This window comes from Callithrix jacchus, chromosome 2 (assembly GCF_049354715.1).
Source record: "Callithrix jacchus isolate 240 chromosome 2, calJac240_pri, whole genome shotgun sequence".
Taxonomy (NCBI): domain Eukaryota; kingdom Metazoa; phylum Chordata; class Mammalia; order Primates; family Cebidae; genus Callithrix; species Callithrix jacchus.
In genome coordinates, this window is record NC_133503.1 from 128,540,273 (window position 1) to 128,567,729 (window position 27,457).

At 40.9% G+C, this 27,457-nt stretch overlaps 1 pseudogene; it reads left to right on the forward strand.

The window, feature by feature from the left end:
* Positions 1 to 7,081: 7,081 nt before the first annotated feature.
* Positions 7,082 to 8,304, forward strand: LOC100404353 (DNA dC->dU-editing enzyme APOBEC-3G pseudogene; annotated as a pseudogene).
* The last annotated feature ends 19,153 nt before the right edge of the window (positions 8,305 to 27,457 follow it).

A 27,457-nucleotide genomic window follows, 5' to 3' on the forward strand; every position in this document is an offset into this window, starting at 1 on the left:
AGACTGAGGCAAAAGAATCGCTTGAACCCAGAAGGCGGAGGTTGCAGTGAGCTGAGACAGTGCCGTTGCACTCCAGCCTGGGCAACAAGAGCGAAACTCTGTTTCAAAAAAAAAAAATTTTGTTTAGATGTCAGTTGTATACTTAATAGTCATAACACCATTCTTTGTACTTATCCCAAAAAAGTGCACACAAATAGAATGCCATCAATTTCATGAATAAAGAGAATAAGAAGCAAAAGGTTATGAAATAAAGAGAAGAATTTGAAGGTACTGAAAAACCACATAAAGTCTGGATATTGGGTACAGCAGTGTTCAAACCCTGGCTCTGCCTCTTGCTAAGTGTATGGCCTTAGGCGATTTTCTTAAATTATCTGAGTATCAGTTAACTAATCTAAAATGAAAATTTAAAACACCTAACTTTTGGAATCACTGCAAGGATTAGAGAAGCAATACATTTAAAGAACTAGCACAATCGAACTCCATCCTCAAAAGAGGCTCTAGATAATAACTGCTATAAAAGAAGCAACATCATTCTAACTGCAAGAATGATGCAACCTAAGAAGGCAGGCTGAGAATATTCCTCCATTTGCTTAGTGAATGTTCACTGAGCACCAGGTCCCGTACTCAGGGAACATCAGTGAACAAGAGTGGGAATCTTACCACAGTGGAAGTCTTACTTGTTGCTCATTGATACCTATTACAGCTTTAATGGTATCATAGGTCTGAGAAATCATGTATTTCACACTCATAGCATGATTTTCTTGCCTTGAAAAAACGGCCTTAATCATAGCCATATAATTAATATTTATATCATTTTGCATTCGTCGGTTGCAAGAAACAGAGCCCTACTCCAAGTAATTTGAATAAATGGCAATTCATTGCAAAGACATATGTGGCTTAGACAACCAAAGGCCTGAAAAAGCAAGCTCAGCAGGATAGGGACAGAGTCACCCCTGAGTTCCCGCAGCTCATCAGAGCGGCCACATGGATAAGCATGCTCCAGCCATCTTCTGTTGGTTTAGCTTCCTTTTTGGTATCTACCCTCTCAGGCAGCAGAGTCCCAGAAGAGAGAATCTAACAGCCTCTCTTACAGCACATATCAGCTAAGAAAGGTCAAACCAGCTTTAATGACAATCCCACCAAGACTGCTCACAACAGAAGAAAGGTCAGTCCCCAAAAGGAAATCAAGGTCATGTTACCAAAACAAAAACAAATGGATGATGGTGGCTAAAATACAACAAATACCAATAATAAGAAAAAGATCTAGCTTTTAATGAGTGCCTTCTACGTATTAGGCACTATGTCAACACCTTACATCTATTATCTTATTGAACTATTATTGCAATTTTATTAAACAGAAAGTATAATTACCTCATTTTAAAGATAATTTAATTGAGCTTAGATATGTGGCATAACATACCCTGCACCACACAACCAGAAAATGGAAACATAATCTGATAAAAAAAACTGTCCTTAACCACCACTCATTAACTGAGGCAGTAAATCACCAAGTGCTCAATACTCCAAATTTCAGTATTAAAAAGAAAACACTAGAAGTGTCTATACAGTGATAAGTATATTTGGTGCTGGCCACAGTGATTGATAATCTAGTTTTAGAATAGCAGGTAGCAGCAACCACATACCTTATACATGAAACACAAAAAGCCAGAATCATCTTTTTCAAAAATAGCAGACTGGTAATTTACTGATTATGCATGCTTTCCTCATCCTTCTGTAGCTTAGAAACTGTTAACCTTAGCAGTAAACAAGTGACTTACTGCAAATTGGATTCCAACCACTAGCACCAGCAGGTTTTCAATCAAATGTCTGGATTCGTCAAGTTCAATGGAAAAGTGAGCATACACCAATATCATCTATCACGTTAGTCTAATGTTTAAAACTAATTCTCTGTTACCGAATTGATAGTACAGAACCTGAGATTTCCTTCATCTACCCACAAACTTTGGATTAAACAAATAAATATTTCCATGTTATACTTTCTAAAACTTTAAATAATTTCATACGTAAGTTTAATAGTACTAGCAAATAACTCAATATGCAGAACTAGGGAACCAACCTCCTCTACCAAAATTCCCATTGACCCATCAAGAGAATCACCACATGTCCTGGTAGCCAGATACCAACTTGATGCTGGGGGCAGTTCATGCAATGGTTAAGAGCTTTGGCATGAGCTCTCAGACTGCCTCAGTGCAGATCTCAGTCCATCACAGTGTGCCTGAGTTTTCTCATTTATAAATGGCTCTCTCCAAGAGTTGCTTTAAGGATTAAACAGATAATACTGTAAGTTGCTGGGAACCATATTGTCTTAGGATGGATTCCCTCAAAGAAAAGGCTGAGGTGGGGATTCTCATTCATGTGATTTTTTTGAGGGAGTAAGAGAAGTAGAATGGGGCAAGGGAAGAGAGTTGAGTGAGATGTGGTCTCAGCTGGAGACTAGCTTCAGCCTCACCCCACGGGGAGTTCTGGAACACAGATTATATTGCAGGTTGGTTTCATCTTGAGGCAGGGGCCTGGACTCTTATATTCTGTGGTCAGTTGGCCATTGGTCGCTGGTTAGAGATTTAGGGGAAGAAAGAGACCAGAGGAGCCAGATGGTAATTTTATAAAGAGGGTGGCTGTATTAACAATCAATATTTAAAGCAGGTAAGGGGAGCTGAACAGGAAACCAACAGCATCTACCATACATCCCTGTGTGGTACATCGTAGGTGCTTAATCATTATGAGCTCTTTATTTATCCTCAACTTAGCAAACATTTAGTAAGCCCAGGACCCTTGTTTGTCAATGAAGATGAATAATGTGTAGTTAGTGCCCTATAAATATTCACAGTCCATTTGGAAAGATAGTTGTACATCAGACTAACAGCACAATGAGAAATAAGAGAAATTGTCTTTGCTGCCCGCTCTTCTCACATCCCTTTGCCTTTGAATGCCCCTCTTTTATCTAATCCAGGGGCGTATGGGTCTTTCCTTTACTAACCATCACTCCTCTAGCAACATTCAACATCCAGAACTACATTTCAGAATTCTTTTTTTCTTCTCCATGCCTAGAATAGATAGATGTGTGATCATCATAATGGATTAAGCAATAAACCAAACCAGTGTTTTTCAAACTGCATTAGGGAGTCATGAAATCAATGAGGTGAGTTTTAACAACCTGTATTTTTGAAAATAGAAATTTCATAAAACAGAATAGAGAAGAAAATATCACAGTGTATCACCACAATAAGGCTAAGGGGTAAGTATGGTATATATATATCTGCATATATGTAATACAGCTTTATATTCCTGGTTCCAGGTTAAATGATCTTCTTAAAATGAATTACTATCCAAAAACTTTGAGAAACACTGAACCAAAAACTAAACCTGGCTGCATGAGCTTCCTAGTGTAGCACTCCACTCACATGACATACGGTCTTAAATGGGTCACAGTACAATAACAAAACAAAAGAAAGAAGTCGGAGATTTCACATATGTTTACAGAATAAAAGGATAAATATTTTGGTTAGTTGGGTCTTTCAGCACCCCTTACATCAATAAACCTGCTTTGTCAATAAGGCTTTTAAATGTCTTACAAAGTACAGTACTGTATGCTGAGAATATAATGAATAAAAACATACAGTCAGTCAAGCCACTTAGGGGTGTATAATTTCACAAGGTCACAAACATGAGGATATATGTAGTAAAGTGTGGTAAATGCAATAATAGAGGCATGCAAGTACTAGAACATGAATTAAAAACCTACTCTAGGCAGGGTGCGGTGGCTCATGCCTATAATCCCAGCACTTTGGGAGGCGGAGGTGGGTGGATCGTGAAGTCAGGAGTTCAAGAGCAGCCTGGCCAACATAGTGAAACCCTGTCTCTACTAAAAATACAAAAATATTAGCTGGGCGTGGTGGCGGGTGCCTGTAATACCAGCTATTTGGGAGACTGAGGCAGGAGAATCACTTGAACCTGGGAAGCGGAGGTTGCAGTGAGCCGAGATCACACCACTGCTCTCCAGCCTGGGTTACGGAGCCAGACTTGGTCTCATATTAAAAAAAAAAAAAAAAAACTACTCTACACATGGCATTGTTTTCTGGTGCATGGGAGATACCTGGCACTTGCCCTTGGAGACCTTACAATCTCATCTGGGAGATAAAAGGTATGCAAAATGATACAAATAAAGCAATGCACAAGCAATTTTGTTAAAATGGGAAGCAATTAGGTTTTGGGATTTTTTTTATTGTTTGTTTGTTTTAATTCAAGGAAGACGAATGAGAAGTGCAAAACCAAACTAGTTTGATTCAGGAAAACAAGCTTAGGCCATGCATTAATGAACTAGGGTCTGAGAAATACAAATTAAGCACACTTATTGGTGTTTAGCTTGGCACACAGGAGACATTTGATAATTGTTGAATGAATACATGCAAATATGTAATCATTAATGAATGGTTTGCTCCTCTGACCATTTCTATTAACTCGTAAGAGTAATAGTTTACAAGGATCCACCTCACACTAGTTTATCTAATCTCTCCAAGACAAATGAGCACAAATCTAGTGAATCTGTCCAGCCCTTAAAACCCTATCACCTGCGACCATTAGCGGGCCATGATGTGCTCTAAGGAGCACAGGGAAGAATGTAACGTTGCGTGATTTGGAAGAAAACAATCTAAAATGTTGTAGGAAAATCTCAGATTTGGGTAATTTGTTACTTAGCATTATGTTTCTTTTTAATTGGCTTTATTGATATATTATCTATATACATCAAATTTCACCAATTTTAAGGCACAATTTGATGAGTTCTGACAAATGTATAGAGTCAGTCCTGTAACCATCAATGCAATCAACATACTGGGCACATTCTTCACTTCAAAAAGTTCCACATGCCTCTTTTACTTAGGATTCTGCTTTAAAGCAAGCTCTGAGGTTCATCAATTTAGCCACTGATGTTAACAGCAAGTAAGTGAAAGACAAATTCTGTTACCTACGATAATAACTTAAATTAATCCCTCAATAAAAGTATCAAGACAAATTATGAAAATCAGGAGATGATCTCAATAACAAAGGCATAGACTATAAAGACAACTGCCTCCAGAGAAGTATTCTAACATTGAGCTTATGCACATCTTACTTTTATATGCATCAGTTTGATCAGAGTGCCTACATAACTATATCACCTTCCAAGGACTATATCATCTTCAGAGATGGTGAATATTTGCAGGAAGGGACAAAGTCTCTGCTCCCCAAAATAGCTTATCGAACAGGTACCAACCAACGGAAAGACCTAAGAAGAAAATGACCTGAACGTTCTCAAGGCATCTAAAGAGCTACACGAAACTTGCAGCTAACTTCTTCTGTGTTCTATATAAGGAGTTAACGTGGATCCCAGGTCCACGCAGAAGAGAATTATTATTCTAAATAACCAAGTGGTCATGAGGATGACTATATAAGCTTCAGACAGATGTTTTTTAAAAAAAGAAAGAAAGAAAGAAGCCAGATGGGAGTATTAAAGGCAGGAACCAAATTAAGCCCAAGATTACCCAGGAAGATAAAAAGATGACTAGGAGAGTAACAACCAGTGCTGACCAGAGTCACAGCACAGCCGGTCAGCCCCGAGCAGACGGACGTGGCTCAGACTTGGCTCACACCCAATACAAGCACGCCATCCCCATCTCCAGAGCGGCCAGGGAATGAACTGTGTGCTAAGCAACTGAATGATTGCATGCTACAATAACGTCTACAGTCCATGCCTAGGAAGAAAGCTTTGAGTAGAAAAAGCATCTCCTATTGTTGGACAAGAAGAATCCCACATACTTTTGCCCTGGGGAAAGAGACGAACCAACAATGAATAAAATACAATTTTGACGTACACATACCCAGACTGTTTCCAATCAAATTTCAAAGGAAGCAAAATATGTAAAGAAAACATAAATTCAAATTTTCACTTAAAAAAAACAGATCAAAGGGTTTGAGAGGGTTCTATTTTATAGATTCAAAAATGTTAGTCCCACTTAAACATTTTCTGACCTGTATGAATCTTTCCCATGATAATCAGTGTCCTCGAGGTCATACCTCAGATGTTTAAGTGTGCATCAGCTACCGAAAACCCCTCAGCTATCGACTTGAATTGTTTCTCCTCACAGATTCCTTTTTCTTGGAGCTGGGACCTAAGAACAAGTGCTAATTTACCTTATCAACTAACTCGCTGTATACACAAAAACACCACAAAATGCCACAGATCTTCCTAAACATTCATATAACTGCCTTTGACCAGTACCTAACGTATTCCCTGGTAGTGATCTAGGGAGGACCCAGCTGAAAAGGGACCCTGGGTCCCCGTAGCTGCTCCTGTGTGAATGTGCTCCTCCCTCATTCCAGCTGATCCATCACCCTACAAAGTCCACAGGTGTTTTCAGGCCTCCTGCCTTTGATTCTGACTTAAGTCAAACCTGAAAAAGTTATCGTTAACATCTTCCTAAGTGTCCGTGAAAAGATTAAAGTGCCCCAAAAAGAAAAAAAAGAAGGGAGAAGAGAGGGTGGTGAGGAGTCACTGCCACTGACTCTGAGTGGAGTGCTTTAATTAAGACCAGCTAGATGGTGCTTGACCAAAAAATCAGTACCCAGAACAATAAGATCACCTACCCCAGTGCTTTTCGAATCACCTGGAGATCTTGTTAAAATACATATTCTGTGCAGTGGCACACCTGTAATTCCAGCACTTTGGGAGGCTGAGGCGGGTGGATTACCTGAGGTCAGGAGTTTGAGACCAGCCTAGCCAACATAGCGAAACCCTATCTCTACTAAAAATTAAAAAAAAAAAAAAATTTGCCAGGCCGGGTTGTGCACACCTGTAATCCCGGATACTCAGGAGGCTGAGGCAGGAGAATTGCTTGAACCTGTGGGGGCAGAGGATGCAGTGAGCTGAGATGGTGCTACTATACTCCAGCATGGGTGACAGAGTGAGATTCTGACTCAAAAATAAATAAATAAATAAATAAATAAATAGGGGCTGTCCTAAAACCTGGAGCTTGTAGCAGAAAGTGAAACCCTCATGATCATGGTTGGGACTAGCTGGCCACAGATGAAGCCTCAGACCAGAAACAAGTGGCTTGAATGGATCCAGACACATTCTTCTACAACTTTTATAATAGACCCGTCCTTTCTCATTGGAACACTGGCTGTGCTACAAAGTGAAAATGAAAACAATTGACCGCTCAAGGCCCCCTTTGGTTGCAAAGATCTTTCAAGGCCAGATCTATTCCAAGCCTCAACACCACCCAGAGATGAGATTCTTCCAGTGGTTCCACAAATGGAAGCTGCATAGTGACCAAGAGTACGAGGTCACCTGGTATGTATCCTGGAGCCCCTGCCCAGTGTGTGCCAGGAATGTGGCCAAGTTCCTGGCTGAGGACGCGAAGGTCACCCTGACCATCTTCGTGGCCCACCTCTACTACTTCTGGGACCCACATTCCTGGAGGAGCTTCACAGACTGTCAGAAAAGAGACAGTCCACATGCCACCATGAAGACTATGAGTTATGGTGACTTTCAGCACTGTTGGGGCAAGTTCGTGTACAACCAAAAATTGTACAAGCCTTGGAATAAGCTGCCTAAACATTATACATTACTGTGCATCCCGCTGGGGAAGGTTCTCAGACACCTGATGGATCCAGGCACATTCACTTGCAACTTTACCAATGACACCCTTTGGTCCTTGGACGGCACCAAACCTACCTGTGTTATTAGGTGGAGCACCTGCACAATGGCACCTGCATCTCGCTGGAGCAGCACAGGGACTTCATACTCAACGAGGCTTCAAATAATCCTGGTTTCCCTGTAGGCTGCCATGCAGAGCTGTGCCTCCTGGACCTGATTTCCTTTTGGAAGCTGAAACAGGCCCAGTGCTACAGGGTCACCTGCTTCATCTCTTGGAGCCCCTGCTTCAGCTGTGCCAAGAAGGTGGCTGAATTTCCTCAAGAGAACCCATATGCAAGCCTGTGCATCTTCGCTGCCCGCATCTATGATTATCAGCAAGGATATAAAAAGGGCCTGTGCAGGCTGGACAGAGCTGGGGCCCCAATTTCCAGGATGAAATACAGTGAGTTTAGGCACTGCTGGGACAACTTTCTGGATCACCAGGGACACCCCTTCCAGCCCTGGGAGGGCCTAGATGAGCACAGCCAAGCCCTGAGTGGGAGGTTGCAGGCCATTTTCCAGGGAAACTGATGGATGAGCCTCAGTCTCTAAGGAAGGCAGAGACCTGGGTTGAGCAGCAGAATAAAAGATCTTCTTCCAAGAAATGCAACCAGGCCGTTCACCACAATCTCCAGCTGATCACAGACGCCAGCAAAGCAATGCGCTCCTGACCAAGTAGATTCTTTTAAAAATTAGAGTGAATTACCTTTAATCAAAAATGTATGTGCTACAGTAGTAAGATTCTGCTCAATATACTCAGAAAAGTTTCAAACCTACTAATCCAGTGACAATTTGAATTGGTTTTACATGTAGAGGAATACAATGAAATACTAAATATTTTCATATTTAAAAAACTAAAATAAATAAGTATAAATAAATAAATAAAATACATATTCTGAGTCCGTAGATCAAGGTGCTGTAGTTCCAGCAAGCTCTCAGGTGATGCCAATGTTGCTAATCCATGGGCCACATTTAAGTAGCAAGTGCTTAGAAATTCAGATTTCTTGGCCCACCTCTGGCCAATGGAAGCTATAGAAATCAGCACTATTTGAACAGCTCCACAAATGATTCTTATACACACTAAATTTTGAGAAGCAGTTAATTCACTGCATCATCTCTGCTCGACACCTGAATCTATGTTAGTGAATTTCTCTACTGACAGCTGAAGTAGCAACAGGGTGGTAGGAGGAAGTGTGTTCCATTATCTAGAAAGCTTGGATGGTGGCTCAGGAATACCATGAGTAGGCTCAACAGCTTTACCTGTCCTAACTACTGATTTTTGCTCTGCTCCCGGGAGGATTTTTACCTGGGGGTGGTAGTGGAGGTGGGAGGTAATTTCATTACCTTTAAAATATTTACATTTCATATGTGCTTCTAGGAAGAGGAAAATTCTAGGAAGAGGAAAAAAAGACTGGAGATGGTAGGGTGCCACACACTCATTAGGCTGAATCTTTACACTTTCTGTAATTCTCCTGTTTTCTACACGAACATCTATTACTTTTATAATCGGAAAAAGAAAATTTTTTTCAAAGTCTTTGAACTGGGGGCCACCATATCCTTAAGAAACTACCACAGAATACAGCACTTCCTAAAGCAACTAACTACCCCAACATGGCTTTCCCTTGAAGTTTAGCTTTTCTCTGTACTCTGACTCAGTTTTCTGATCCTCAGACTTTACCATTGGAATTCACCTAAGGAGCTTTTTGCCACGTGTCCTAGCCTAGTAAACAGGCGGACTTCTTAGAAATCGATCTATTTTTCTCATAAGAAAATGTTCAGACTATCTATCATTGCATCAACCTGGTATTTAGTTGTCTTTCTTTTCGTTTTTAGTTGTTTAATTTTACTAAACTACCCTATTAACTAAAATAGATGGCCTACACCACCTGATCCCTGGAGGTAAGCACTTCTAACAGTGCTGATTTTACTTTTGCTGTTGTTTACCTCTTTTCTTAAACTATCAAAAATAAGCTTATAAAAGATGAGCATTTAGCTCGCTCAATCCATCACTCCCCTAGCCTCCCTACATGTTGTAGTTATTAATTTCCTTATTAGTCACATATGAAATGTAAATATTTTAAAACCTCTATGTCTCATTCTGTCAACTTTTGACATGATCTAGTGACTTCTCAGTGTGTTCGATGATGAAGATATTAGCACCCCTGCCCTTTCCTCCACTTCTCCTGCCCCCTGTTCTCTTCTAAATTCTATTATCTAAACCTTTAATTTTACAACGTATCTTCTGTACTATAACCATAATTATCTGTAATGTTTGGTGCACAAATCAATTCTCAAAATTTAAAAACCAGTAACAGCATTTATGCCATTATGACTATTTAAACATTATTTACTGCAAAGTCAAGAAACGCACTGGTTTACCTGTCCTTCACAATAGTGTCACATCACCACACTGGGCAGCGCAAAGAAGCACTCCTGTCATCCCAGCCAAAAAGATTCTTTCATCATGTGGCCCCAATTGCCCTCAATCATGTCACATTTTTGTTTGCTTTCTATTTGAACCATGGCTTTCTTACACTTTTTATATTTCGTTCAGTTTGGAGGACAGAGGGAAGGAGATGTTTAATTATCTTGTTTTTCCCTCCTAAATAGAAGAAACGTATACTTTTACCATATCCTGAAATATACTCTCAACCATATGACAAAATCTACTTTTTCCCAGGGACAGGTCTCTGACAGGCAGTCCTGGGCCCTCCTCCTCACACATGGACCAATGGCTTGCGGGGCCTCCACACAGCTTTCAGCCTTGCTTTCCAATGTTCACACCTAGCTTAGACCCATGACTTCTTCCTTGGGTCTCTCCCTCATTTGGCTACGATTAAGAAATGTCTTCGGAGGGGACTCAAGATGGCGCTGTGAGAACAACCCAGGATTGGAGCCAGTGTTGAATTCGCAAACGGTGAGTCAGTGCTGCATTTCCAGACTGATCTTTGTTGCCCACAGAACGGGGAAACTCCCAAGTATAAAAAGACACGGGACGCCAGGCAGTAGGTCTGCCTGGCGAAGCCGGCAGCCGGGGCGGCGGCGGCCGGCCCTACCCAGCAATCCCCACAGGGCGGACTTGTCCAGGTGCCTTGTTGAACCGGCAACCTGAGACTTGAGAGGGCTGGACTTGAGACTGAACGAGACTTGCACAGTAGCCCAGCCCAGGGGATTGCAGGGACAGATCGTTTGGGATACCCAGTGGGACGAACAAAACCGCGATTTCAAACTATCCCGGGCAGACGGTCCAAGACGCTCTGGGGGGGAGGGGCGTCCACCACTACGGAGGCAACCTGCCCCAACTGATATACACGCCCACTGCTGAGGCAGCCAGCCGTTGCCAAGGCAACCCGTCCCTACTGAGATACACGCCCACTGCTGACGCAGCCAGCCGTTGCCGAGGCAACCTGTCCCTACTGAGATAAACGCCCACTGCTGACGCAGCCTGCCGTTGCTGAGGCAACACGCTACAACGAAGAGACTCCGCCACAGGGCGTGGCGGAGACCACAGCAGAGCCGGCAGGAACAGCACGAATCACACAACAGCAGGGCGGAGCCTCGGCAGCCAAACAGTGGCTAGTCTGCCTTTGAGCTGGGCAGGACACCTGATCGGACATCCAAAAATAAAGCCCAAACCCCTCAACACAGAGCATTTGAGAAAAAAAAAAGGGTTGTTTAATGAGCTGTGTTGCAGCAGAATCAAACATAGCAGCCTAACACCCCTGAATGAACAACAGAGTGCACAGATCAGCAATTAAACCCCTATAAAGTACAAACTGTCTCCTCAAGCAGCTCCCTGACCCCTCTATATCCAAAAGACTGTCATTAGGCAGGCATCATCCTGGGACAAAGAGAGCAGAAAAAGAAACTGGTAGCATCCCTTGCTGTGCCACGGCTACTAGAGGTGCACCCCAGACAAGCAGGGTCTGGAGCGGACCTCAACAGTCGTACAGCGAAGGGGCTAGACTGGTAGAAGGAAAACCAAGCAACAGAAATACTTCATCATCAACATTCTGGGTGTCCACTCAGAGACCCAAACGAAAAGTCAGCAACTACGCAGACGACCAGCGGACAAATCCACAAAGATGGGAAGAAACCAGCGCAAAAAGGAGGAAAACACCCGAAACCAGAACACATCGCCTCCTAGAAAGGACCAAAACTCCTCACCAGCAAGGGAACAAAGCTGGACGGAGAATGACTGTGACGAAATGACGGAATTAGACTTCAGAAGATGGATAATGAGAAACTTTTGTGAGCTAAAAGATCATGTATTAAATCAATGCAAAGAAACTAAGAACCTTGAAAAAAGATTTGAAAAAAGATTCGAGGAAATGATAACAAGAATGGATACCTTAGAGAGGAATATGAATTAATTAAAGGAGCTGAAAAACACAATACGAGAACTTCGCGAAGCAAACGCAAGTTTCAATAGCCAAATTGACCAAGCAGAAGAAAGAATATCTGAAGTCGAAGACCAACTCAATGAAATAAAACGAGAAACCAAGATCAGAGAAAAAAGCGCAAAAAGGAATGAACAAAGTCTCCAAGAAATGTGGGACTATGTGAAAAGACCTAACCTACGTTTGATAGGTGTACCAGAAGGGGACGAAGAGAATGAATCCCAGCTGGAAAATACTCTTCAGGACATCATCCAGGAAAATTTCCCCCACCTAGCAAGACAAGCCAACACTCAATTGCAGGAAATACAGAGAACACCACAAAGATATTCCGCAAGAAGAGCAACCCCAAGGCACATAATCGTCAGATTCAACAGGGTTGAAATAAAGGAGAGAATACTAAGGGCAGCCAGAGAGAAAGGTCAGGTCACCCACAAAGGGAAGCCCATCAGACTCACAGCAGATCTCTCGGCAGAAACACTACAAGCCAGAAGAGAGTGGGGGCCAATATTCAACATTCTTAAAGAAAAGAACTTTCAACCCAGAATTTCATATCCAGCCAAACTGAGCTTCAGAAGTGAAGGAAGAATAAAATCCTTTGCGAACAAGCAAGTACTCAGAGATTTTGTCACCACCAGGCCTGCTTTACAAGAGCTCCTAAAAGAGGCACTACACATAGAAAGGATCAATCAGTACCAGCCATTCCAAAATCACACTGAATGCTAAAGAGCTTCAACATAATGAAGAATCTACAACAACTAACAGGCAAAACAGCCACTTAGAATCAAAATGGCAGTATCAAATTCACACATAACAATATTAACCCTAAATGTAAATGGACTAAATGCACCAATCAAAAGACACAGACTGGCAAATTGGATAAAAATACAAAACCCATCAGTGTGCTGTATCCAGGAAACCCATCTCACATGCAAGGATACACAAAGGCTCAAAATAAAGGGATGGAGGAAGATTTACCAAGCTAATGGAAAGCAAAAAAAATCAGGAGTTGCAATTCTCATCTCTGATAAAATAGACTTTAAAGCAACAATGATCAAAAGAGACAAAGAAGGCCATTACATAATGGTAAAAGGATTGATACAACAAGAAGAGCTAACGATCCTAAACATATATGGACCCAACACAGGAGCACCCAGATACATAAGGCAAGTTCTTAATGACTTACAGAAGGACTTAGACTCCCACACAATAATAGTGGGAGACTTTAACACTCCACTGTCAATACTAGACAGATCAACCAGACAGAAAATCAACAAGGATACCCAGGGCTTGAACTCAGACCTGGAGCAAGCAAACCTGGTGGACATTTACAGAACTCTCCACCCCAAATCCACAGAATATACATTCTTCTCAGCACCACATCACACCTACTCTAAAATTGACCACATAATTGGAAGTAAAGCACTGCTCAACAAATGCAAAACAACTGAAATCATAACAAACAGCCTCTCAGACCATAGTGCAATCAAGTTAGAACTCAGAATTCAGAGACCGACCCAGAACCGCACAGCTTCATGGAAACTGAACAACTGGCTCTTGAATGTTGACTGGGTAAACAACGAAATGAAGGCAGAAATAAAGAAGTTCTTCGAAACCAATGAGAATGAAGACACAACGTGCCAGAACCTCTGGGACACATTTAAAGCAGTCTCTAGAGGAAAGTATATAGCAATAAGTGCCCATATGAGGAGAATGGAGAGATCCAAAATTGACACCCTATCGTCAAAATTGAAAGAGCTAGAGGAGCAAGATCAAAAAAATTCAAAACCCAGCAGAAGACAAGAAATTACTAAGATCAGAGCTGAGCTGAAGGAGATTGAGACACAAAAAACCCTTCAAAAAATCAATAAATCCAAGAGCTGGTTTTTTGAAAAGATCAACAAAATAGACAGACCACTAGCCAGATTGATTAAAAAGAAAAGAGAGAACAACCAAATAGATGCAATAAAAAATGATAAAGGGGAAATCACCACAGATTCCACAGAAATTCAAACCATCATCAGAGAATATTACAAACAACTCTATGCACATAAACTAGTAAACCTGGAAGAAATGGATAAATTCCTGGACTCCTGTGTCCTCCCAAGCCTAAACCAGGAGGAAGCTGAAACTATGAATAGACCAATAACAAGGTCTGAAGTTGAGGCAGCAATTAAGAGCCTACCTCACAAAAAAAGCCCAGGTCCAGATGGGTTCACAGCCGAATTCTACCAGACACACAAGGAGGAGCTGGTACCATTCCTTCTAAAACTATTTCAAACAATCCAAAAAGAGGGAATCCTTCCCAAATCATTTTATGAGACCAACATCATCCTGATACCAAAACCCGGCAGAGACCCAATGAGAAAAGAAAACTTCAGGCCAATATCCATGATGAACATAGATGCAAAAATCTTCAATAAAATATTGGCAAGCCGATTGCAACAGCAAATCAAAAAACTTATTCATCATGATCAAGTAGGATTCATCCCAGGGATGCAAGGCTGGTTCAACATACGCAAGTCTATCAACGTAATTCACCACATAAACAGAACCAAAAACAAAAACCACATGATTATCTCAATTGACGCAGAGAAGGCATTTGACAAAATTCAACAGCCCTTTATGTAAAAACCCTCAATAAACTCGGTATCGATGGAACGTATCTCAAAGTAATAAAAGCTATTTATGACAAACCAACAGTCAATATCATACTGAATGGGCAAAAACTGGAAGCATTCCCTTTGAAATCTGGTACTAGACAAGGATGCCCTCTCTCACCACTCCTATTCAATATAGTACTGGAAGTTCTAGCCAGAGCAATCAGGCAAGAAAAAGAAATAAAGGGTATTCAAATAGGAAAGGTGGAAGCCAAATTGTCTCTATTTGCAGACGACATGATAGTATACCTAGAAGACCCCATCGCCTCAGCCCAAAAACTCCTGAAACTGATAAACAACTTCAGCAAAGTCTCCGGATATAAAATCAATGTGCAAAAATCACAAGCATTCGTCTACACCAATAACAGACTTAAAGAAAGCCAAATCAAGAGCGAACTGCCATTCGCAATTGCTACAAAAAGAATAAAATACCTTGGAATACAACTCACAAGGAACGTAAGGGACCTCTTCAAGGAGAACTACAAACCACTGCTCAACGAAATCAGAGAGGACACAAACAGATGGAGAAACATTCCATGTTCATGGTTAGGAAGAATTAATATCGTGAAAATGGCTATACTGCCCAAAGTAATTTACAGAATCAACGCTATCCCCATCAAGCTACCATTGACTTTCTTCACAGAACTGGAAAAAACCACCATGAACTTCATATGGAACCAAAAGAGAGCCCGCATAGCCAAGTCAATTCTAAGCAAAAAGAACACAGCGGGGGGCATCACACTACCGGATTTCAAACTATACTACAAGGCTACAGTAATCAAAACAGCATGGTACTGGTACCAAAACAGAGATATAGACCAATGGAACAAAACAGAGGCACCGGAGGCAACACAACATACATACAACTATACAATCTTTGATAAACATGACAAAAACAAGCAATGGGGCAAGGATTCCATGTTTAACAAATGGTGTTGGGAAAACTGGCTAGCCATGTGCAGAAAGCAGAAACTGGACCCCTTCCTGACACCTTACACTAAAATTAACTCCAGATGGATTAAAGACTTAAACATAAGACCTGGCACCATAAAAACCCTAGAAGGAAATCTAGGCAAAACTATCCAGGACATAGGAGTAGGCAAGGACTTCATGAACAAAACACCAAGAGCATTGGCAACAAAAGCCAAAATAGACAAATGGGACCTAATGAAACTCCACAGCTTCTGCACGGCAAAAGAAACAGTCACTAGAGTGGATCGGCAACCAACAGAATGGGAAAAAATTTTCGCAGTCTACCCATCTGACAAAGGGCTGATATCCAGAATTTACAAACAACTCAAGCAGATTTACAGGAAAAAAACAAACAAGCCCATTCAAAAGTGGGCAAAGGATATGAACAGATACTTTACGAAAGAAGACATATATGAGGCCAACAATCATATGAAAAAATGCTCATCGTCACTGGTCATCAGAGAGATGCAAATCAAAACCACATTGAGATACCATCTCACGCCAGTTAGAATGGCGATCATTAAAAAATCTGGAGACAACAGATGCTGGAGAGGATGTGGAGAAAAAGGAACACTTTTACACTGTTGGTGGGAGTGTAAATTAGTTCAACCATTGTGGAAGACAGTGTGGCGATTCCTCAAGGCCTTAGAAATAGAAATTCCATTTGACCCAGCAATCCCATTACTGGGTATATATCCAAAAGACTATAAATCGTTCTACTATAAGGACACATGTACACGAATGTTCATTGCAGCACTGTTTACAATAGCAAAGACCTGGAATCAACCCAAATGCCCATTGATAATAGACTGGATTGGAAAAATGTGGCACGTATACACCATGGAATATTATGCAGCAATCAGAAATGATGAGTTCGTGTCGTTTGTAGGGACATGGATGAATCTGGAAAACATCATCCTCAGCAAACTGACACAAGAAGAGAAAATGAAACACCGCATATTCTCACTCATAGGTGGGTGATGAAAAATGAGAACACATGGACACAGAAAGGGGAGTACTAAACACTTGGGTCTATTGGGGGGGAAAGGGGAGGGCCAGTGGGAGGGGGAGGTGGGGAGGGATAGCCTGGGGAGAAATGCCAAATGTGGGTGAAGGGGAGAAGAAAAGCAAAGCACACTGCCATGTGTGTACCTACGCAACTGTCTTGCATGCTCTGCTCATGTACCCCAAAACCTATAATCCAATAAAAAATTAAAAAAAAAAAAAAGAAATGTCTTCTTTAAAATGTGCAGCTGGGAGGTAAATTTGTGAGCCCTTGTATGTCTGAACATATCTTGATTCTACCAGAATACTTGATTCATCGATTGGGTATGGAACTTTTTTATCAAAATAACTTTTCCTCAGAACTTTGAAGGCATTACTCTGTTATATTCTAACACTGAGTGTGCCTGATGAGATGCCTAATACCAGTCTGATCCTCCTTCCTTTTTTGGGACATGTTTCTTTTTAAACGCTTCCCTAGGATGCTGTCTGCATCCTAAGTGTTCTGCAATTTATTTAACAACGTATCCCTGGGAGGGTATCTCTGACTGTCCTTTACATGACTTGGTGAGCTCTCCTAATCTTAAATTAAGCTCTGGGAAATTTTCTTCTAATATTTTGTTAATTCATTTCCCTTTCTTTTCTCTACTTTCCATTTCTGGAATTCCTATTAATCTGATATGGGGCTTTTCAGATTTGTAATATCTTATCTCATATTTTGGAGTTTTATTTTTCAACAATCACTTATAATTTATAAAAGTAACTTCTGGGAGAACGCGTCAAGCTCGGGCGGTGGTGGAAAGGTGAAGGGGGTGGAGGACACACCTAAACATGTGGAACCCCAATGCCGCCAGGGTATCCAGGATGCCAACCCTCTGGTCCCTACCCTCCTCCATACCCACCCCCTGCCCCTGGAATGCCTCCTGTGAATCCCTTGGCTCCTGGCATCGTTGGACCAACAGTGATAGTGGACAAGAAGATGCAGAAGAAAATGAAGAAAGCTCATAAAAAGATGCACAAGCACCATAAGCACCACAAGCATGGCAAGCATTCCTCCTCCTCTTCCTCCTCCTCTTCCAGCAGTGACTCTGACTGAATACAGGCCCTGGACCCTTCTGGGGTCTCACCAGTTCTGCTCTCCCATCAAGCTTCAGATGCCATGTTATACTGGGGGAAAGTAGCCCTTGTGCTCCCTTCCCTCACCCCCACCTGAGCCTCACCCTGCTGTTCAGCCCTGAGTGCCTAGGAAAAATGGGAAGAGGACTGCCATGGCATGGCTGTCTTCTTGCTGCTGGGATAGATCATATAGCTAATAAGTTTAGCAGGGGAGCTATTTTTTGAAGATGATGAACTAAATGTTGAAGACAGGTTTGAGATCTGTAAAATGTGATTTTTACTTCCTTTTATAATACTTTTGATTGAGGGGTTTGTGGAAATTTAATTATGATGAAGAACCTCTATCTTTTTTGTAACGTTGGCATACTTGGAGAATTTAGTGGCAAATACATTCCCCAGCAGGCCTTTTGTTGGTTGCACTAACTGCAAGGTTGCTGGGAAGTAGAGTCCATTTGGTCGATGAGCTTTGACTGCCGTTTTGGAACCTCACCTCTTCTCCTTAGCCCAATATACTGTGTCAGGTCCTATTCTCGTTCTCCAGCTCAGTCCAAATAAAGTTATTTCTCCTGGTAAAAAAAAAAAAAAAAAAAAAAAGTAACTTCTTGTTTTGCTTATTTCTTTTTTCATGAAATCTTGCTTTTGTTTTATGGATGTAACACTTTCTCAAATATGAATACCAATATTAATAAAATAGAATTTTTTGAAGTTTTCTTCTGTTTTCTAACTTACCTCCATTTCCTCGCAGGTCAATATATATCTTTATATATTTCATATATGTTTATATTTATATGCATATAACATATATTTGCTTATCTTGGGTTTTTTCTTTCTTTTCTAAGTTTGATATCATTATTTTCCTACTACTTTTTCTTTAGTTTTTGGTATCTAGAATATCCATCCATATTTAAACATGTAAGTCTGGATATATTATTCTAGGTATCTTGTAGGAGTTTGTACTAGTTTTAGATAGGCCCCTCCCATGAATGGGAAGAATGATCATAAATTATGTGGTCATCAACAAGAGTATGGGCTGGGAGGATTTTAAATGTTAAGTGGGCATTCAAACTGCCAGAATGAGAACAGTAATTTACTAGAAATCTCCATTTTCTCCAGGTTTTCTTCAGAGCACTGCTTGCCAACCTCTTTCACACCATTAAATATATCAAAAGTAATTTTTTATAGGGGTACTTTGCTGCCAGCCAGAGACTGTCCCCAGCAGCTCTGGCAACTCCAGGCCCCTCCAGGTCTCCTGGCAGCTCCATACACAGAGGTAGGGAGGGACACACCCCTTGCACTGCATAGACCAACCTGCATCCACCGCTTCCAGGTCCTGCATCCCACATCTGCCTACTTGGTCCTGAATGATCTTCCATTCCACTTTCCACCTGCCCATGAGTCCTATCTCCTCCATTCTCTCTTCTCACACTTCTCTGTGTTCTATCATCCAGAAATTTGTTAAAACTGTCATCTGCTGATTACTTCTGCCTCCCTTTCTCCAGGTTGTTATGAATTTCTAGCCTATTTTACTGTGATTTCAATGGGATTAAAGATGAAGGATAGTTAAATAAACATGCTTGACCTGCCATTTTGAAATCTTGGAATGCACTATTTTCGAGGCAATCGGAATAACCCTTCTATTCTGCTTTCTTCATGTTTTATTTAATTTTAAGAAAGACATTATATTTTAGTTAAAGATTTAAATCATGAAATTATCCGTAATTTCTCCTTAACCTTGATCCCCACACCTAGTCAGTCTTTGAACCCTATTATGCCTGCAAAGCTTTTTGAAATCTGTTTCCTATTTAATATTGTCATTGCCCATGTGGAAAATGCAGACTGATGAGAGGTTAATTAAGAACTCACTAGCTCTGATCCTCACAGACCCACCTGCACTGTTGTGATGGCTCCCAACGCTCTTCCTGCCTGTAATCTCCCCAATTCATCCCACTCACAGTCCTTTCCTATTAGTTTCCAAAAGTATGGTTCTTATCATTCACATATGTGTATCAATTACCAGGATAAGAATCCCTGGAGGTGCTTATGAGCATGACAGGAAAGGTTTTTTAAGATTCCAGCTTCTAAGCTTGGTATTAAAGCCCCTTCAAGTGCAGGCCTCATTCTCCATTTCTGGCCATACCTCCCACTCATCCTCCTTAAATACTTTGGGTTCTAGCCAAGTTAAACTACTTTCTAGGCCTTTAATTTGTTCTGCAATTTCCTACCCCCACGTCCTTGGTTTTCCTATTTAAAAAGCATGTTCCCCTCATAAGAGAAGGTGTTGTCAAAGTTGCCCCCATCTTTCAAGGACCAACTTAAATGTCTGCTCATTGCTGATCCTCCCAGCTGGAATTAACTTTTTCTCCTGTTGTATCTTAATACTTGGTTTACAGTTACATCTCTTATAATTATATCTATATTCTGATTTATTCAATAGTCATTTGTGTACACATATTTTCTCCAATATAAACTATATGTACCTAATGTAGACTGCAAATGACTTGAGGGCAGGAGGTATGGTTGTTCATTTTATTTTCTTATAACAGCGCATGCCTTACAAGTAGGTGATGCTCAATAAATGTACTTTGAGTGGAGGTAGATAAACTGTCTGGTAAGGAATGACCATTGCAACATTTAATAACTTTCCATTGTTTAAATGTATTACCCTAACTTTTAAAGTGCTCCATATTATAGCCCCAATTTACCATTCCACTCCCCTCTACAGAAATCTTAATTCATGCTAAAACATTCTACTGACAGACTGCCAAAGTGATCCCCAGACTGTATCCATCACCTCTACCTGACCCACATTTATGATTTTCATGAATCAATTCAAAGTGTTTCTCCTTAAAGCCCTTGAATGAATTGTAGCAATTCAACCTGCAATGATCTTTTCATCTTCTGATCACATTGGTAATGTTCATATCAACTGCAATCTTTTTGCAATTTTTCTTATTTCTTAAATGTAATTTCTATTAAATACCTTCCCTAGCTAAATCATGTTTCTTTTTATTTGTCCTAGAAGTTCATTCATAGTAGGACTCAGAAAATTTTTGATTTATTGATGATTTTATCATTCATCAAATTAATCAGGAGTAATATCATTCCAATGTATTCAACAATATTAATTATATGATTTTTAAATATGCTTTAGTATTTTCAACTATAATTAACATGAACCATATCAATGAATAATAATACAGGCATATATATGCTAATAATCATTTCAAGGATTTTAAAATAAATCTTTTAAATAGGTTAAAAGGTTATCACCATGCTTATGTTATATATGTGCTTTGTGGTACCAAAATTTATTCCAGATATACCCAAAATTGATTCAAATTATTAGATCAATTTAATTAAAGCTTGCTGTAAAATAAATAATAATTATCTCTTCTCTTTTCATTACATTTCTATAGCTTTTTCTAGGAATAATTTTAATGCTAATCTGAATTCATTTTGACAGATTTAATACAAAGGAACAAACTTTACTACAAAATCAAGATATGTTGCTTCATACTTTCAATATACTCATCTTGTCATCTCAGCAAAAATAAGCCACTTATCCTTGCTTATTTTTCAGAATTTTACTTTCATCTTCCAAACATATTTGTACCTTGTCTTAATTATCTTTCTTTCACAACCTCCTGTTGCATTTCACTTTCTGTTCATTTATAGTTTGACAGCTTGCTCTAGACTCATTCTATTTTATAGTGAACATTATTTCTGTCTTTGTCAAATCTTAAGCCTATTGTCATTCTCCCTCCTCTACTCCTTTGAATGGGGCACTGTAAGTAGACTTACACCTAATTCATGACCATGTCTTCAAGTGGCTATCAAGGGAGAAACTATACTCATATAGTCATTTACATTATAATATTATAAAACATAATGTCATCACATACTAATTGGGTGGTATGATTAAATAGAGAACACTATTAATATCTCTGGGTCATCATCAGAGAGAGGTAGGTGGATATAATAGAATTGACCTTCAGTTATTTAGAGGTTGGCAAAGTAAAGAGATAGCATAAATAGGGGGTCACTATGACCTTGATGCTGGACAGATCTAGAGCATGTCACAAAGGTCTTCTGCTAATTTGCTGTGTGCTCTTGAGAAAACCACTTTACCTCTCTAAACCTTAGTTTTCTATAAAATAGAAATCTTTCAAATAGGGCCACTGATTTTTATCTCACAGGGTTGCTGGAAGGACAGAAAGAATACCTAAAGCACCTAGCATAGTACCCAGCACAGAGTGAACACTCAGTCCATCACTCCTGAAATGGTAGGGCAGTGCAGGTGGAGAAAACCCAGGGACCATGCATGTTCATCTCAACTACTGCCCCAGCAAAACCGAGAGCAACCACTACTTATGGCCCCTCTGGGCAGCAGGGACCACTGCTTTCCAACGGAAATCCTCTTCTCCTTTCCTATTTCCCTTTACACTCCCAGTCAGGAGAGCTTCCATCAGTCAATTACAAACCCAGAATCAAATCCACACGTCAGATAATGTGACTAACTTTTTCCTTTGGGGAGATAAAAGAAGTGATAGAGGCTGAAGGAAAAATACAGCGCTGCTGCTGCCCCAGACAATGTTCTCCGGCAAAGAAACTGACTCACAGCTGGACAACTTCGAGAAAGAAAATTTTCCACAAAGCAACAACGATGCCACAAAGTAAAAGAAAAATGAGAAAAAGCTATGACCTGTGATTCCATAACTGCATCTCTGCTGCCTAACATTTCTGTGAACCTAATGACTCATTCTACTGTCAGAGCTAGTGTTTTAATCACTTCACGAAGGAACACATGGAGAGCGGAGCTTGGCCTGAATTGATGACTTCCCCGATAGCTTCACCAGAGCCTAACTCGAGTCCTCAAGCCCTTCTCTGCCTCAGCCCCTCCACTGCAAAGGCCCGGGCTTGTCCACACGGCCCTAGGGTGAGAAGGACAATCCACAGAGGGAACAGCCTGCACTGTGTTGGATCCTTACATCCAGTGCACGCTGCACTTCATCCATGGCAATGCTGAAGTCATATTCACGTAGGCTGAGAAGCAGCAAAAAAAAAAAAAAAAAGGCAAAAATGTTCCTAAAACATCCTGTCTGATAAATGGAGGAGATAATAAGGGCGCTCCCGGTGGGCACCTAAGGACAATTAGACGATGCCGGGCAAGCTGAAAGGCTCCAGCTGGAAAAGGTCCGAAGTTGGGAGTTCTCAATTTATTGAGCACTGGGTGCGTAGGAGCAAAGGGGGCACCCAAAAGAAGGGAATCCAAGCACAGCATGACAGACAACAGGGACATCAAGGATGTCCAGGGAGACCAAGGAGGGATTTCAGGGAAAAAGAGGCCTGGCCCAGCGGTGACCACACGCTCAGAGTCAGGGTGCCAGGAGAGGGGAGGGGAGGGACAGGAATGAGTCCTGGCCCCAGAAGCCCCAAATGAAGCCAAAGTGAGACGAAGTCTGGAACACTACGTGGATGAGGTGACAAGAGGGGCCGCCATTGACCAAGGAAAGAATCTGAAATATTAATGTGGTCAGAGAGACAGATAACTTTTATAAGAGCATTCCAAAATGAGCAGTTGAGAAAGGCAGTTCAAGCAAGGAGGGAGATATCTGTTTATTTTCATAGGCAATTGTGGGCTTAAAAGGCAATCTGGGAGATTTTTAGCCTTAAATAGATACGTGGTATACTATTTTCTAGCAGACCACCAAATATAACCTAGTGTCTGGAATACAATTTAATAGGCAATTCCCAGAATAAATTATTTCAATGTAGCTATAAATTTCCAGCCTTGTGAAAGGGTGCATGTGTATTTTCCTCTCCCAGAAGTGCATCCAAAGTTTTACTAATTCACAGTCTCCTGCTTCTCCCCACACTGCCCAGTATCAGATGACATCTCCTAACAGTCCCCAACATGGATCCTGAAGTCCCAGCACTCGGGACCCCTCCCGCTGCACCCTTCCCCTGCAAGTGCTGCCTTTTCACAGACAGGGATCTCTCGGGTATGGCTCTCATCCTGCGGGAGCTGACGGTCTTTGGCTAGTCTCCTTAGCACCTAATGGGAACCAATTCATTCCTAAGAACAAACATAAATGGATAGGAATCCCATGTGCAGTCCACACACACTTGACACAGCAAACACAAAATACACCTCCCAATTTTACAGCCTTCATTTAGTTCACACTATTCTATACTTCAATTCCATTGGAAGAAAACATATTAATAAAAAGCTTCCTACTTCAAAAACTGGCAAATTACTTTGATGCTACTTCACACTCTGTGTTTTCAGTTCTCCCACATTTCTGTCTTGATCCCCGGATAAGAACCCAATATATCTGAGTGAATACCTTGTTTTTGTTTATCATTGCTATCTTTATGAGAAGGCATTAACCCTTGCCCTTTGAGATAATGGAATCAGTCGACCTCAGATCAAACAAACTGAACTAAGAACATCTGAGACATGGAACGTTGTCCCTGGGATGTTGGTATGCGGTGGTCCTATCCAGCTTTAGGAAACTAACCCCACCCCCACCCCCAAGGCATTCAGAAATAATTTTATTTGCTCTTATTCATCAGGAAAGAAAAAGTAGCAAACCCCAGCGCCAAAGACTATTCATCCCACCCTGTGATAACCCTGACCCTACTAAAGCCAACATCTGTCTCGTGTTTGAGGTGGCTGACGGCCAACTGGGGATCAGAAAACAACAATTTCCCTGGTCAGATGTAAGCCTGGCCCAGCATGTTGACTTTATAAACCACCCTGTAAGCTCAGCAAATTTAATTGGTAGATAGGGTTGTCTTTCCTTGGCTCATTTCCCACCAATTAATATTACCGGCATGAGTACCCATATGATCAGACATACACTAACAAGACTCTGTCTAGACAGGCAGAAAACGTTTTTTCTTTGTATTTTTTCCAGAATTAGGCATTAATGTGCTACTCGTGAATGGAACAAATGTTTACATAAATCCATACTGGGAAAAGAAATTCTGCTCTCAAACACTTCCAGGGGAGACACCATTGGCAGGATTAATTGCATATTGGAGCTGCCATATTAGTTCATTCCCCCTGTACCGCAAAGATGTAGGAGCCAACAAGAGGGAAGGCACCACAGTAAGAAATGTGAGTAGCAAAATTATAAATCAGTACTTTTGACAGGGTGATTCCAGACAGCTTTGCTTTAACCAACATTTGACCTTACTTTATGGTGGTGAGGAGATATCGGGCATAGTTAAGTGTTAAAAATGACCCTGGCCTTCCCTTTTTCACATCCCTATAGATATGAAAAACTATAAAAGCCACTTTTAAACATTACATTGAAACTCTTAAGTGAGGTATATAATGCAGAGATATCTGTTATCCAAAATCTAAAATTTTATTGTTTTCAAAAGAGGAATTTTTAAAAGTACCGCCTCTCAGGCAAACAAAAAATGTCAAGTTCTAAGACATAAACAAAACTGCAAACTGTCTTTTCCCCAACTACTCAACTCACTCACAACCTGCCCCAATCCCTTTTTAGTGTTTGCTTACTTATACAAACAAATTATGAAGCTAAATCTGTAGGGAAGACTACATTCATAAGGTTTTGGGTAAGTAACTCTAACAAACACCACTGATTATTAACATTATGGGTCTCTCCATTCCCGCAAGTGATCAAACCAAGTCAACACTTGGTACATTTTCAAAACTCTGCAAGAAATAGCAGAGGACACAGAAGTATGATATAATATGGTCCCCTCCCTCAAGGAGTTCATAATCAGATTATCCATACCAGTTTAATTTTTAAGATTACTGCTCTAAGAAACTGAAGCCCAATAGAAAACATCGTGATAGCTTCCCTGTTGAAAAGGGAGATTTTCATCAGTTGAATGCACAGTAGCAACATTTCACTTTTGGAGAAAGGAAATTTGGCCCTCTGAACATGAGGTTGTGTGAGGGCCGCAATCATTGTATCCATCTCCTCCAGGCCCCAAATAAAGACATGTGACCCAAACTGGGTCACACAAAGTCCTGCCTGTGGATGTCTTTGATATGCTTCTCTGGTGGAAAGTTGTGGGAGACATTGACACTGGTGCTTCCTATGGCTGCTGTTTGCTGTTCATGAAGGGTGCCCCACTGAGAAGATAGGGCCAATGTACAGAGAGAAGCAGAGAGAAGAGGGGCAACACAGCACTGTAGACTCTGCTTCCAGAATCCTGAAGTTAACCACGCCCTGCCCTTCCCACAGTTTGATTATATTTGCCAGGAGGTTCCATCCTTGGCAAGCTAGTTGGATTTGGACTTCTGTCCCTTACAACCAAAACGTGTCTTGACATCAGTTGTTCTCCATCTTCAACCAACCTAACAAGAGATATGAAGTCTTATACTTCAGCAGAAATTACATAATAGACATGACGTGTTCTATATGAATTTTGACTCTAAAGGGGCTAAACCATTAAACTCACTACAAAGTACGTATGTGAAATTTATTCTTGGTCTTCAAATTATCTCAGATGACTGTCTTGAATAACTTTACACCCAGAACAAAGCCTAGACTGATGCATCATTCTTAAACTATTTGTTCTACACATCTTGGACCTGCTGAAATGGTCCAAAGACTACCCACCCCACTGAGCACTGAAACTACCTATCCCTGCTTTCTAATTCCAAGCACCCTCCATTCGCTGTCACCTGCTGCTTCTGCACCTCCACAAGCACAAATACTAGGACAGCACTGACATACCCGGTGTGATTATTCACAAACACATCCTCACATCACCTACAACTTCCCTGCCTTCCACTGAAGCCTCTGTGGTATCCACTTCTTCCTCCTGACCATGTGGCCACCACAGCAGCTGAATCAGCAGCCCTTCCTTCTTCCATCCCTCCCAACTCAGAAAACCCCTGATATCTCCATGAGGACCACATTTTGAGAACCCCTAAACAAGAGGACTCCCTACAATTCCTGCCAACACTATCATCTTTGCATAATAGCACAAACTTTTCTTTCTCTGAGTGTTCTTTCTTGGTAATGAAAAGGACAGATTTTAGAAGTTTCTCCCTTTTCTATCCTACAGTTGTAAAAAACAAAAAATGGGCAGTACATGAACCTCAACCAAGCATACTGTTTTTTCAGCTGCTTTTCCTTAACCTTGAGATTCCTGAATTGAAATGGGGAGGGAGAATAATTAGGCATGATGTTTGAGAAATTGATTCCTAATAGTTTGTGAGGTTTAGAGTAGTCGTCATTTCACCCACTATTCAAGTGTTTCTTCATGGTTTGCTCCACAAAGAAAAGGGCTCTTGGGAGTCAAATCTGTTTGAAATTATTCAGCTCAAAGACTGACACTGTGAAATTAGACAGAAAAAGGTCAAATAACCTTATTGGTGGATTTTCAGAATAAAGTATGGTCTGACATCATGTAGAGGTTTTCAAATGGCCACAGACACTGAAGAGACAAAAAGAATTTTCCAAAAAAAATTTTTCTTACAGTAGAAGAGATTCAAGTCCCACCCACATCATTTTTTTTTTGTTGTTTTCTTGCCCTTGACCCTCCTCTGCTAACACTGCATCTAAATTACTGCAGACACAGTGGAATTTGGAATCTCCATTAATATTTACAAAGCTTGCCACCCA